Genomic DNA, 14,151 nt, shown 5'->3' on the forward strand with positions numbered 1-14,151 from the left:
TTTATCTGACTCTTCATGACCCTGTAGACCATAGCACACCAATACTGTCCATGGGGTTTTGTTGGCAAAGATACTGGAGTGGTTTGTCATTTCCTTCTCCAGTGTTTTAAGGCAAACAGAGGTGAAGTGACTTGCCCAGGGACACACAGTTAGTAAGTGTCTGAGGCTGAATTTGAATGTAGTCTTCCTGAATTTAGGCCCTGCTCTATCCACTGAGCTACCCAGTTGCCTCTGAAATCCTAGTTACCCCATTTCACTTTTCTGGCTCTTTCCTTGGACTTTTGTACTAGATGGAAAGAAAAATGTAGGCTAAATGAACACAGGATTCAGGGAGAAACCATAGGCAACTTCTGTTGTCTTAAAGGGACAAGACAACGGGCCGGTCTTGGCTTCAGGAAATAACCTAATTATCTTGCTTCTTTACTTCCCCAGGGGGTGGCTGGGCCTACTGGCAGGGAGGTTAAAGGCATTAGTTAATGTCTACAGGGAGTTCCATTAAGTGCTGAGGGTTCTATTTTATTTAGTAAGGGGGAGGGCAGGGCCAGGGCCAGTCCTTCACACTGCAGCTTGAAGCCAGAAGGGTGAGAATTCAGGACAGTAAGTGATGGAGGCATTCAAAACACCCAGCCAGACACATTAAATAGCTTTGAGACTAGAAGGAAGCACCTTTTGGTAAGGATGGATTAACTAGGGCAAGCAGCGACCAGCCAGAGACCTCCAGTGAACTCAGGCATGCACACACATACTTTAGAGACAGCCAGACACTGAAGAACCGCTCTCAGTGCAGACAGATGGGTATCCTATATACAGCCCCCTCATACCAGAACCTACCCCCACCCCCACTCCCAGGAAAAAGACAACCAGGCCTGTGCATACACATGTACACAAATTTAAAAGAACAGATCCACACAGAGATCTAGGGAAACAGATACAAAAGAATTGCATGTTGCAGGGAATTCAGATTAACTTACTAAAACCCTTATCTTCAAAGCCACCCCTGAATTGAAAAATCACTTATTAAGTGCTAAAGATACAAAAAGAAGATGAAAAATGGGAGACAACAATATGGTAAATTCTAAACAGGGCTGCATTTGGAGTCAGAAAACTAGAATTCAGATCTCAGCTTTGCTATTTACTGACTTAGGAACAAGGAAGCAGCTGGGTGACTAGTGGACAGAGTGCTGGGTCTGGAGCCTGGAAGCCCTGATTTCAAATTCACCCTCAGATACTTATTAACTGAGTGACCCTGGACAAATCACTTAATGCTGTTTACCTCTGTTTCCTCATCTGAAAAATGAGCTCAAAAAGTAAATGACAAACCACTCCAGCAGCTTTGCCAAAAAAAAAAAAGAGACTGAAAATCAACAAATCTTTAACAAATCACTCAGTGCTCTCGTTTGTAATGAAGAAAATCAGTAATTGTTAAGTGTTTAATATAGGTCAGGCCTTTTACAAGTACTATCTCATGTTATCCTCACTACAACTCTGAGAGGTAGGGTTTATTATTGTCCCTATTTAACAGTTGAGAAACTGAGGCAGACAGCAATTAAGTGACTTGCTCAGGGTCACAAAACTGGCAAAGATAAAGGTGGATTTGAACTCAGAGCTTCCTGACTTCAGGCCCACTGAGCTGCCTCTAAAATGCCTGTAAAATGAAGGGTAGGGATGAAAGGATTTCCAGAGTCCCTCTACCTCTGAACTCTACCAATCTCTCTTTCTTGTGTTGGGCTGTATGTGGATGAGTAGCTCTTAATGACTTGGGAGTAAGATGAAGTGTCTTCAGTGCTTTCTTTTCTTTCTCTCTCATTTTTTCCCACCCCCCTCACCCCCAAGTAGTCATTTCTTTGGGTTGTTTCCTTGTTTTCTCTCCTTTCCTTCACTCCCCCAAAGCTGCTGTCTCACAGGGGTAGAATGGGTGGTGTGGGCGGGAGAGGCTGTCTGCTATACCTGCTCCTTAGCAGGCAGAAAATACACACACACACACACACACACACACACACACACACACACACACACACATTTTTTTCAAAACTCCAATTTTCCATTAATATCTCATGGAAAAATACCGCCTTGAAGAGACTTTATTGGCCATTGGTGCTTATTAAATCCAAACCAGGCTAAACACCTGGCAGGGAGGGAAGAAAAGAAACTTCTGAGAGTTTGAGACCAGACTTCACCTTTCCAAAGTTTGTTGTTCTCCTATGACCTGACTTATTAATATGAGTATTTCATTTACTTTCCTTTTTTTTTTAAACTGATAGCCTGGTCATATCACCTTCATTTCCTAGTGGAATGCTCCTTCCCTTACCCAGTAAACCATCCCTTGTTGTTTGTTTGTTTTCAAAGAAAAATTTAAAAAGACTAAAAATGTAGTTCCATAAAACCAGTCATCGCAACTCTATCCACCAGTAGAAGCATTATTCCATACCAATAGTGAGCCCTTCTTCAAAAAAAGGATAGAGATGCACTTTCTCAGCTTTTCTTCAGAGCCAAGCATGGTCATGAAAACTGCATTATATTTAAGTTCGTGTGTTTTTGTTTTTGTTTTCTTCTGTTATTTCTGCCAGTATTGTGGGTGTTATATATATTATTTCCTTGGCATTGCTTCACTTTACATCATTGTTACATCTAAATCTTTCCTTATATCCCTGATTTTTTAAATAAACGCTTTTTAAGTGCCTACTATTTCATCTTCATCCTTTGAATTCATGCACGGTGCTAAATATTTTACCAATATCTCATTTGATCTTCACAACAACCCTAACAAACAGGAACTATTGTTATCTCCATTTTACAGTTGAGGAAACTGAGGCAGACAAAGGTGAAGTGACTTTCTCAAGTTCACAAAGCTAGTAAGTGAATTTGAATTCAGGTCTTCCTGACTCCTCTCCTGTTCACTGTATACTCTTGTTATTCAGTCGTGTCCGACTGTTTGTGACACTCCTTTTGGAGTTTTCTTGACAAAGATACTGGAGTGATTTGCCATTTTTTCAAGCTTGTTTTATAGATGAGGAAACTGAGGCAAACAGGGTTAAGTAACTTGCCCAAAGGTCACACAGATAGTAAGTACCTGTGGTCAGATTTAGGTCTTCCTAACTCCAGGTCTGGCACTCTATCCACTGTGCCACCTTACTGCCCACTATAGAGTGGCCAGCATTTCTGACAGTTCATCAACATGCAATTGCACTCATGGCTCCATAGTTTAGCTGTTGGGTAACTGATGGGCATCCACTTTATTCCTACATCTTTACTATGACAAGTATCAGTCAACTAGTCAAAAAGCACATATTAGGTTCCTTGTCAGTTTTAAGGACTGTGTTAGGCATAGCAATCCCTGCCCTACAGATGCTTAAATTCTACTGGAGGAGACAACCAGTCTACACAGATATTTATTTAAAATTTATATGAAAGAAATACAATTTTGAGGAAGCACTTGTGTGATCTGGGTCAGATCAGGTAAAACCAAACCTTACATGGGCGGAAGCATTTGAACTGCACTTTGAAAAAAACTAAAAGATAGAGGTCAAGAGGGACTGCATTGCACGCATGGGGACCTGCAGAGTCGAAGGGTGGGAAGTGTGTACATAAACAGGAGGAATTATTAAAAGACCAATCTGCCTGGACCAGAAGACTGCTATATAACCATCCAAGAACAGTAGAATGGAGCTGAATTTTAAAGGCCTTTAAATGCCAAACAGAGGAGTTGGTATTCTATCCTAGAGGTAAAAAGGAGTCACTGAGATTTATGGAGCAGGGGAGTAACATGGTCAGGTCTATGCTTTACGAATATCGTTTTTGTAGCCGCCTACAGGATTGACTGAAGAGAGGAGAGTCTTTAGGAAGGAGGGGTGCGGTTACAGCAAGTAGAAAGTTAGTTATAGGGTACTGGGCCTGGAATTAGGAAGAGAGGAGTTCAAATCCAGTTTTACACTTACTACTTGTGACCCTGGGCAAGTACTTTAACTTTCGTCTGATTCAGTTTCCTTGTTTGTAAAATGGGATTAAGAATATCACCTACTGTACAGGACCAAATGAGATAATATTTGTAAAATACCACAGTGCCTGGAATATAATAGGTACTTAATAAAAGCTAATTTCCTTTCCTTCCTTATTGTAGTAGTCCAGGCTTAAGGTCAGACATGAGGCCTGAACTAGGGTGGTGAGATGTTAATGAAGAAAAGGGAGGGTGGGGGGCACATAAGAGAGGTTGTGTTGACAACAGGAACAGTGGAGGATAACATTGTGTACCTGTGTGACTACTGGGAGAACGCCTTCAACAACAACAGAAAAGTTGGGAAGAGGGGATGGTTCTGGAGTAAGATGAGGGGTTCCATCACAGACGTGTCGTGTTTCAGCTGTAGGGCCTCTATTCTCCCCTCTGTTCAAATGAAAGGCTTGGGACTAGGGGGATCCCTTCCAGCCCTCATCCCGTGATGTTGCACTCTTCCCTAACTATAGGCTGAATCACTGATCTATAATTAGTTGCTCTGTTGGACAAAGAGGGGCCTCTGCCTTTTAATTAAGTTGCCTGATGCTGTGCTTTGGCAAGGGCTAGTCCAGGGCACTGCCTTGGGCCTGAAGAAGCAGTTGCCTTCTGGTGTCCTTGACAGGTGATGGAGGTAGAGAGGAGGGGGCGAGGAGGGGGAGCAGCAGGGGTTGAATTTGCATGAGCTTTGCATGCGATTGGGGCTTTATTTTTGGAAACAGTGGGGGAAGGGTTGAGGTTGGTTGGTAAAACATGTTCTTGAGCAGATGTCAATCAGTACAGGAAAACAGAAAAAGCCCACAGATGCTTAAGGGATGGAGGATGAGGGGCCTGGCATCCAGGGCCAGCCACAGCATGAAAGTTGACGAGGACTGGCTTACACTCACAAAAACGGGCTGGCAACGTCTGGGCCCAGTTTTCTCTGAAGTAGTGGGAGGCAAAAGGGCTTTCCAATTGCTCACCCCAGTGGAATGAGTCAGCCATGGACCATTTTCTCTTTCACTTTCTTCCTCTTTCCACAGACTCCAATGGCCCTTAAAAGTGAGCTGAGTGAGTGGGCTATGCTGCCAACCCACCAGCAAACCGGATCCCCTGATGAAGTTCAAGGCTCTACCTCCCTCTCTCTCTGTCCCTGCTATGCCCCAGATCTGTATTCTTTCATCTGCTTTGTCTTTCCTTCCTCTGATCCCTCACCGACTTTCTCCCTGTCTCTGCTCCACCCTGGCTTCTTATTCTTTGCCTCTGCCCCCTACTTTGTCTCTTCTGTGCCCCTGCTCTTAATTCTCTGTCTGTGTTCCTTACTGGCCCTGCCCATGCCCTATTCCTTCTTTTTATCTCTTCACTGTTCTTACTCTCATCTTTTCTTATTCCCACTCTTCCCCCAACACCACTTGGGAAAACCATTCCGTCTGAATCTAGCCAACCAGGATGCTTTTGTCCTGGCATCATTGAGTGGGTGGGGAGGAAGGGGAGGTTTATGTCTCTGTGTGTGGGAGTGAGCCCACTGTATCCCCTGGGTTCTAAGCAGTAATGCAGCCAAGTCTACAGTGTGGTGTAGTGAAACGAAAGTTGAATTTGGAGTTAAATGACCTAGGATGCTCCCTCCTGGTGGTGTAACTTTGGGAAAATCAGTTTGCCTCTCTGACCTTCAGTTCTTCCCTCATTAAAATAAAGAGATTGCGCTAGATCAGGAGTGGGGAACCCCTAGGTTCTGCATTCCTGATGGTTTCTGTGGGACCTTCCAGCTTTAAATCACGTGATTCTCTTGAATCTTTATAGAGCGCTGGGATCTCATTTGTTTGGAATTCCTTCTCATGATGACTCCCACAGCCAATCATGCCTGCTTGTCCTGTTTGATCCGTCCATGTCACTGAGCCTTTCACAAGGGGCTCACTGGAGATATAGGGAGCCTCTTCCCTTTCTCTAGACATCACAGAGTCCTTGGGTTGTTGGGCCTGTTATCCCTCATGTTTTGCCATGTGACCAACCCTGCCTCCTCTTTTTTTTAATCATTCATTTCCTTTAAAATGTCCTATTCACAAGTTGAGTGGGATAACAGTCAAGGCAAAGATGAGAAATATAAGCAACCGAAGGTGCTGGGAGAGGATTACTAAGTAGGGAAAGCCAGAAAACTTGTTTGGTTTCAAGGCAAAGAAAGGGACCATGAGGAGAATCCTCAAGGGTGGTGGGCAAGACCCCTTTCAGCCCTCTGAGGGGCCTTGGCTGTAGGCCCTGGTTCAGTGCCACCATTATACTATCAGGGTCTCTGCAGGAAAACCTTATATAATTCAGAGCTCTCCAGAAGCATCTGGGTTAGTAGAATGCAGAACAATTTACAAGTTGGTTTGGAGGAAAAGGAGTAATAGAATGGTGAAGGAAAAAAAAATGGTTAGGGTTAGGGCAGAGCAAGGACTGAAGACTTTAAGCAGGGGCACCAGAATCACAGAATTTCAGGGACCACCGAGTGCACCCCAAAAAAACCACATAAGTTCTACTACAACCTACCTGACAAGTAGTCATCCAACCTTTGCTTCAAGATCTCCAACAAAGGGTGTCACAAGGAGTCAAACACAACTGAAATGACTGAATGACAAGAAGAAGTCATTGCATGTGCCCATCCCTGAAATGCACTCACTCTTTCCTTCTATCTCAGTCCAAGAGAAACTTTTAAGTGAAGCCTTTCCTTATCCTCTCACCTGCTAGTGCTCTCCCTCCCACCACCTCTTTACATTCATTTTGCATATGTCCTATGTATTCGTTGGTGCTGACTGTTGTATCCACTTATAATGGAAGATCCTTGGCTTACCTTGTGCTTCTCCAGCTCATTTTACAGATGAGGAAACTGAGGCAAACAGGGTTAAGTGAGTTGACCAGGGTCACACAGCTAGAGAGTATCTAAGACTAGATTTGAACTCAAGAAGATGAGACTTCCCATCTCCAAGCCTGGCTCTGTATCCCCCATGCCAGGGGAAGAATCCCAGCTTACTTGTAATGTGGACCTCCAAATGTCTCTTGAGAAGGCCAGATGAGTGAGTGCTGGCTGGCCCCTGGCCTTGCCTAACTACCGCCTCCCCATTCCAGGGAGCCAGATGCCATTTTCCTGCTAGGGGCCAGAGAATTCATGTAGAACAATAACCTCTGAGGAGCTCAACAACAGATAGTAAACACACACTGAGAATCCCAGGTACAGTGAACCTTGCAGGATGGTGGAGTGTCTGACACACACATATGCGCACACACACACAAAGTCCCTGCCACCCATTTCCTCTGTATAGGGGAGCTGAACTCTCCTCTCCCACCACAGATCCATCCTTCTCCCTTCCCGACTGATCCCTCATAGTAACAGTCTAGTATGTATACAGTGCTTTAAGGTTTATAAAACACCTTCCATGTATTCACTTGTTTGATCCTCACAATAAGGCTGTGAGATAAATGCTATTATTATCCTCATTTTACAGGTAAGGAAACTGAGGCCGAGAGGTGAAAACTTGCCAGAGTCAGAGCCTATCTGAAAAGACCTTTGAACTCCTGTGTTCAGGACTTTCAGCCCAACACTCAATTCACCGTGCTGCCTTGCTAGTTGCACTAGAAGTGAATTTTCTGCAATTCGGTAATGAATGGGAGAAAGGGAATAGCTCTTACTGTGTGCTAAGTGCTTTACAACTATTGTCTCAGTTGATCCACAACAACCCTGTGAGGCAGGAGGTAGTCTTATCCCCATTTTACAGTTAAGAAAACTGAAGCAAATTTTGGGTTTGGTTTTCTTTTTTAAGTGACTTCTCTAGGGACACAGCTAGAAAGTATCTGAAACTGGATTTGAACTCAGGTCTTCCTGACTCCAGTCCCAGCCAGAAATCCACCATGCCACCATGGTTTCTGCAGGGCAGGGAAGTCATCTGTTCTCTTGCTAGTCGTTTCCCTTGAAGGTCTGCTAATATTTCCCGGGGCCTTTGTTCTAATACTGGGGGTTCAGATTTGCTTTCTCTTCAAATACCCCACACAGGGTCTCACTCAGTCTCTGTCTCTCTGTCTCTCTCTCTCTCACACACACATACACAAATGTACACAATTGTATAATCTCAAAAAGAAACCCTATAAGGGAGATTCAATCCAATATCGCTGACAAGTTGCTCTACAGGCTTTACTTTAAAACCAACAATAAGGGGAATCGCACCACAACCACTCTCCCCACCTTCACTCCACCCAAACACAGTCTACTTTTTTAGACAATTTGAATTATTAGGAATTTTTATTTTGTTTTGTTTTCCTAATAGCAAACTTAAATTTTTCTCTCCATAACTTTTACTCTCAGTGCTCCTGATTCTGTGAAATGTTTTAGCTTCAGAGCCAAAAAGAAGAGGTCTTATCACTCTTCCCTATCATACGCCTTCAAATCCATAAATCGTGCTCCTCCCCAATCTCCTCTTCTCCAGGCAATGTATGCCCAGTTCCTTCAGGTGATCCTGTGCCTCATTCCAAAGCCCGCGGATCTCCCCTTGCATGGGACCTATCGGCCAGGTCTTCGTGGTCAGCTCTGTCAGGCTCCCCTTAGTTCCCCCTTTTTATCTCACCCAGGGATGATCTTGGATAAAATTGTGAATTCGGTGGGTTTGCTTCAAATCCTCCTCTTCCTCTCCCTCCGACCCTCTCCTACCTTTCCTTTGTAGACAGCGCCCCCTCCGCCCAAAGAAGAAGCAAATTAACCCTAAGGTAATAGTTGGTCATGGATCCTAGTTAGAAGCCTGCTGGGACTTTATCTAGTTAATTATGCTTATCTAAAATCACTTCATCTTATTGATGAGGAAATGGAGGTCTGAGATAAAATATCCTGTCTATGGTCACAAAAGTAGATACAAGGTCAATATTCAAACACAGATTCAATGCTTTTCCCAAGGATTTTAAATAGGGAAGAGACTTGATGGAAATATTAATATAGTGTAGTTTTTTATATATATATATATATATACATATACACATATGCATATAGTTTATATATATAATATATAGTATTACATATATTAAAATAGAAAGAATATTAATTTACCCAAATTAACTATAAAAGACATCTAAAGATGCTATCTGCATCCAGAGAAAGAATTGATAAATAGATGTATAGAATGATTATATATGTATGCATGTATATATATGTATGTGTGTGCATATATATACACACCTATATGTACACATATATCTGTGTTTAATGGTAGTCATCTCTAGGTGGGGGGGAAAGGGAGAAAAAGAAATTTATGTGACAACTTCATTACATATTTAAAAGGAACAGTAAAATATACATAATTGGTTTGCAGTTTCATGGGCATCTTTATTCTACTATGTTAAGGAAATGCTTGTTTTATTTCATAAATTGAAAAAGAGAGAGATACACAGAGAGAGAGAGAGAGAAAAAAAGAGAGAAAGAGAGAGAGAGGTAGATACTGAGAGAAAGACAGAGAGGGAAAGAGATAGACAGAGATAGAGAAAGTGTAATAGTTTGGCATCAGAAGACCTGGGTTCTACTCCTGAACCTACTGTTTGCTCTCTGGTGACATTAGGTCAATCACTCCTCCTCTCTGGGCTTCAGTTTCCTCATCTGTAAAATGAATCTCTTTAGATAAATCTCTAAAGTCCCTTCTAGCCAGAGGTGTGCTAGTAAATGTTTAACTATCAGGTCTTTCCTGGAGGAAAAAATAATGTATCCATGACAGACTTTTAAGTTTAATATGTATTATCAGCATTTTCTCCATCACTTTCTTAAGTCAGTCAACACAGTAATAAATTAAGTCCTCAGCTGTAGCTTTTTACTAATTTCTGCAGGGTAAATGCTCACCCTAGAAACGTAATAACCAGCTCCAAAGCTGGTTCCAGCACCTCACCACTTATAGGTCTAAATCAACGGCTTCTATAATAATATAATAATAATAACTATACAAATAATTCATGTTTATATAGAGCCTTCTGGTTTGCAAAGTACTTTTTTCACAATGAACCTGTTGGGGAAGGACTACATGTTACTATCACCTTAGGAGAAGGCAAAGATGAACTTTGTGGTCCTTAATATGGTGCAATGGCCCCCACTTCTATTTGAATTTAACTGTTCTGATCTAGTCTAGTCCCTTCATTTTTTAGATGAAGAAACAGGTGCAGAGAAGTAAAATGGCTTTTCCCATATTCACACAGGTTGAGGACTACAGAGACTGGATTTGAACACAGTTCCTCAGACTCTAACTTCAGTATGGTAGAATGAGTGCTAGAACTGGCTCTGTACCACTGCATCTTGACTAAGAAAATCATATATTGACATTATTAATGCCATATTAACATTTTTTGTTTTTATTAAATATTTCCCAATTCCATTTTAATCTAGTTTAGGCCACCTGGTTTGTTTGATTCTGCTTTAGTCTACTGCTTGAAGCATTCTGCTGCTTCATAAGGATCAGAAAATCAATCTGGTCCACCATGGGACCCAAGTATGGCAGACTGGGGAAGCTGGGGCAGGTAAATAAGATGACCTTGAGAAGCTGGAGCTTTGTGATATCTATGAGGTGAAAATGAAGAGGTCTAGTTTGAGAACCTTCTACCCTGTGTCCATGACCCTTCTCCCCTCCCTCAACTTTCTCCCTTCATCTCTAGAAAGACCCTGGGAGTCATTAGGGTTAAGTCAATGGTTAAATCAACAGCCTAAGTTCCCATTATTTGTACCTCTCCAGGAGGCCACAGAGTTCATGGGCTGATTAAACAGGATGAGGGATGCCATCAAATCATAGACTTTTAAAGCTGGAAGAAACTTTAAAGTTCCCAGCTCCCAAATGGATGGTTTAAAGATCACCTTATCTTTGGGAGCTTAGCCTTTTTTATGTCATGGACCCCTATGACTGCTTGGTGAAACCTGGGGACCCATTTACAGAATGATTTTTTAAAAAATTCATTATTGAAAGAAATGTTAAATTTCAGTTAGAGGTTTGTCAGAATAAACATGTAGTTTTGTTTTGTTTTGGTTTTCCCATCCAAGCTCATGGCCCTCAGATTAAGAAACCCTAATCTGCACCAACCCTACTCCCCCCCATTTTACACATGGAAAAATTAGAGTTCAGGGGAAGACATGTCCAAGGTCACAACCTGCCCACTCGTTAATGTCAAATCCAATACTAGATCCCAGGGATCCTAATTCCAGAGAAATAATGATGATCATCCCCAAGGGCTCTTTATTGTCAGTGCAATACCTGTCTCCTCCCAAATGTAGCTCCAGATGCATATATATATTTTTAAAAATTGACCCTATTGAACTTCTTGGATAAATCCACCTAAAAGGCATAAAAATAACAATAATAATTGGTTACTATTCAATGCCTGAAACTTTTCAAAGTGCTTGCACATAAATCTTGTAGCCTCATTGCTTCCCTGTGAGGCATGAAGGGCAGATATTATTATCTCCTTTTTAATAAATGAAAAAACTGAGACCCATAGAGTTTAAGTAATTTGCTCAATGCTGTACAAGAGGGGAGTGACAGAAATGGGATGAGAACCCCAGAGACCATTGGTTCCTATACTGATTAACTAGAGTTGGAGATAACATCGTAGCATCAAAGTAAGGGGGAGTGGGTGAGGCAGCCCAGGAAGCATGAATTTCCTTACAGGCTACTTGTCAATGACAGTTACCAAGCAGAAGTCTGAGGGACAGTGAGTGTGTGTGTGTGTGTGTGTGTCTGTCTGTCTGTTTGTGTCTGTGTGTGTGTCTGTATATCAGAAAGAGAAAGCAGAGAGTAAAAGATCATGAAACTGATGCAGGTGAGTGGGGGGAGACTGGGCTTCCCTTTCCCTTCTACTGTTTTCTTCTCTCAGGTCTCTGATTGCCAGCATTGTATTTCAGCATTTTTGTTGACTCCTGCTTTGCCATGTGGCAGCAGCAGAAGCAGCAACAGCAGGGCTGGCAAGAATAACAAAGGCAATAGGAAGGCCGGGACAGGTACCAGGCAAGCAGGAGTGCCAGGAGGGGAAGACAGACAGCACTTGTGGTGCTTTCCTATGAATGTCCCATGGCTAGCTGTGCTATCTCCCTACTCCCATAGACTTGAAGAAGAGAGGGAATAAGTAAGAAGAGGAGGGAGGAAAAGAGAGGAAGTAGAGAGAAACAGACAAAGAAAGAGGCAAAGAGGTAGTTTTGAGGGGGATAAGGAAAAGTGTGGGATGAGAGACTTTGATAGACTGGACTTGTCAGCTCTCATGAGCTGTATCTGTGTATTGGGCACAGAAGAACTGTGTCGAGAGAGGAATAAAGCTGTATTGCTTTCTATGACCTGGGACTCCTAATGGCATTAGGCTCAGCCACTCTTCCTGCTCCTCCACTGCTTTCACAGAAAAATGGGCAGTGGGGATGGAGAGATCAGAAAGAGCCTCCATGTGTGTGTTTTCTGGGTTGCCTGCCCTTTGTTGAGTGTTGTTGTTCAGTTGTTTTCAGTCATGTTTGACTCTTTGAGATCCATTTGGGGTTTTCTTGGCAAAGATAGTGGAGTGGTTTGCCATTTCTTTCTCCAGCACATTTTACAGATGAGGAAACTGAGGCGAACAGGGTTAATCAATTTGCCCAGGGTCACTGCTAATAAATGTCTGAAGCTAGATTTGAGCTGCCCTCTTGTTGAGTGGTAAGAAAGAAGTTGGTCTTTGTTGAAAGTAGAAAGAAAGAAAATCAGAGTTCGGATAGATTTCTGTCCAACTCTACTGGAGGAGATCCTTTTTCTAAGCAATGGCCAAGTAGAGGAGGAATATCATGTTAGCGACTTGCTCAGCTCCTTGTACAAAGCTAGAGATGAGTTGGAAAGCCAGTACAGAAGACAGAGATGCATCCTAAAGCTTTGGGGGAGGGAGGGGAAATGAAGGTGGGAAGAATCCTTTCCCATCCCTGTCTCTGCTTTAGAGCATCAGAAATTCCAAGGTGAGCCCTTGACTTGCCATTCACTGGTGAAGCTATTTTAGGTTGGGGATGGAGAGATTGAAAAATCACTATGAAGATAGATTCTAAGGAAGATCTTGGAATAGTCTGGACCTTGAAATATGCCATCTCCCTAATGTTCTTTCTTGGGTTTCCAGTGATTGAAGGGAATAGGACACAAGACAGGTACCCTGGCTATAGTTACATTCTCTTTCTCTAGTTCTTACTTCTCCCTTTTCCTCTCTCTCTCTCTCTCTCTCTCTCTCTCTCTCTCTCTCTCTCTCTCTCTCTCTCTCTCTCTCTCTCTCTCTCTCTCTCCTAGTTCTAGCTCCATTACAAAGTTACTGTGTGACCTTAGGCAAATAGTTTTACCACTCCAGATTTTTGATTACCCATCTGTAAAGTGGAGGTTGAACTAGATGATCTCTAGACTCTTTTCCCCAATTGCTTCCCATAGCAGAAGGTAAAAAGCCCATTGCCCTAAGATGGAGCCCAATTGACTTCCACTTGCTTGTCCATTCCAAACAGTCTATGATTCTATGATTTTAAGTCACTTGTCCCTCTCTGAACCTCAGTGTTCCCATCTGTTAAAATGAAGGCTTATAAAATCACAAGAATTACTCTAAAAGGGAACATAGAGGTCATTTAGTCCAGCCCCCACATTTTACAGATAAGGAAACTGAGAGCCAGAGTGACTTGCCTAAAGTCACACAGGTACAAAGTGACAGTCTAGGTTTTGAAGCAAGTCCTTTTCCTTTTGCATCACAGTGACTCCATAGGACTTGGATTAGATGACTTCTGAAGTGCCCTCTGGCTACAGTATTCTTAAATTCTATCATTTTATGAATGCTTTTTCTTTCCTTCCCTTATGCTGGTCTTTCTTTTATTTTTCCTCATTCTTTTCTTAGCCCTCAGATATTGCATAACTCCCTTCTAACTGCTGGTTTTGGGGTCAGGGGAAGAGCACAGGGGTCATGAAACATCAATGTTTGCTATCACATTACACATTTGGGCTAGATGGTTCAGTGAGCTATATCATTTGACAGACTGGGGAGGAAGTTAGTTTGGAGACTGATGGAGCCAGCCAACTCCCGATGGATTACAAAACAAGGCTTATCTTCAAAGTTTTCTCTGTCATCAAAGGTAGCTGAGCTCCAGGAGACAAAGGAGAGTCTTTCCTGGGCTTAGAGATATCCCCTCTCTCTGGAAGTCAGATGTAATATTCTTATAAATTCTCCTATCC

At 42.5% G+C, this 14,151-nt stretch overlaps 1 protein-coding gene across 6 annotated transcripts in view; it reads left to right on the plus strand.

Annotated features, from left to right (window-relative positions):
- LZTS1 (leucine zipper tumor suppressor 1) overlaps positions 1-14,151 on the plus strand; it is a 68,151-nt gene that overhangs the window by 38,967 nt on the left and 15,033 nt on the right. For 4 of the 6 annotated variants that reach the window (XM_072634958.1, XM_072634963.1, XM_072634959.1 and 1 more), the window contains one exon: positions 7,444-7,595. The exons of the other annotated variants lie outside the window; for them this stretch is intronic. The gene's annotated coding sequence lies outside the window, so the exon portion shown is untranslated. The remainder of the gene's footprint in view (positions 1-7,443; positions 7,596-14,151) is intronic. 6 annotated transcript variants of the gene reach the window in all.

Source organism: Notamacropus eugenii, chromosome 1 (genome assembly GCF_028372415.1).
Source record: "Notamacropus eugenii isolate mMacEug1 chromosome 1, mMacEug1.pri_v2, whole genome shotgun sequence".
Classification (NCBI taxonomy): domain Eukaryota; kingdom Metazoa; phylum Chordata; class Mammalia; order Diprotodontia; family Macropodidae; genus Notamacropus; species Notamacropus eugenii.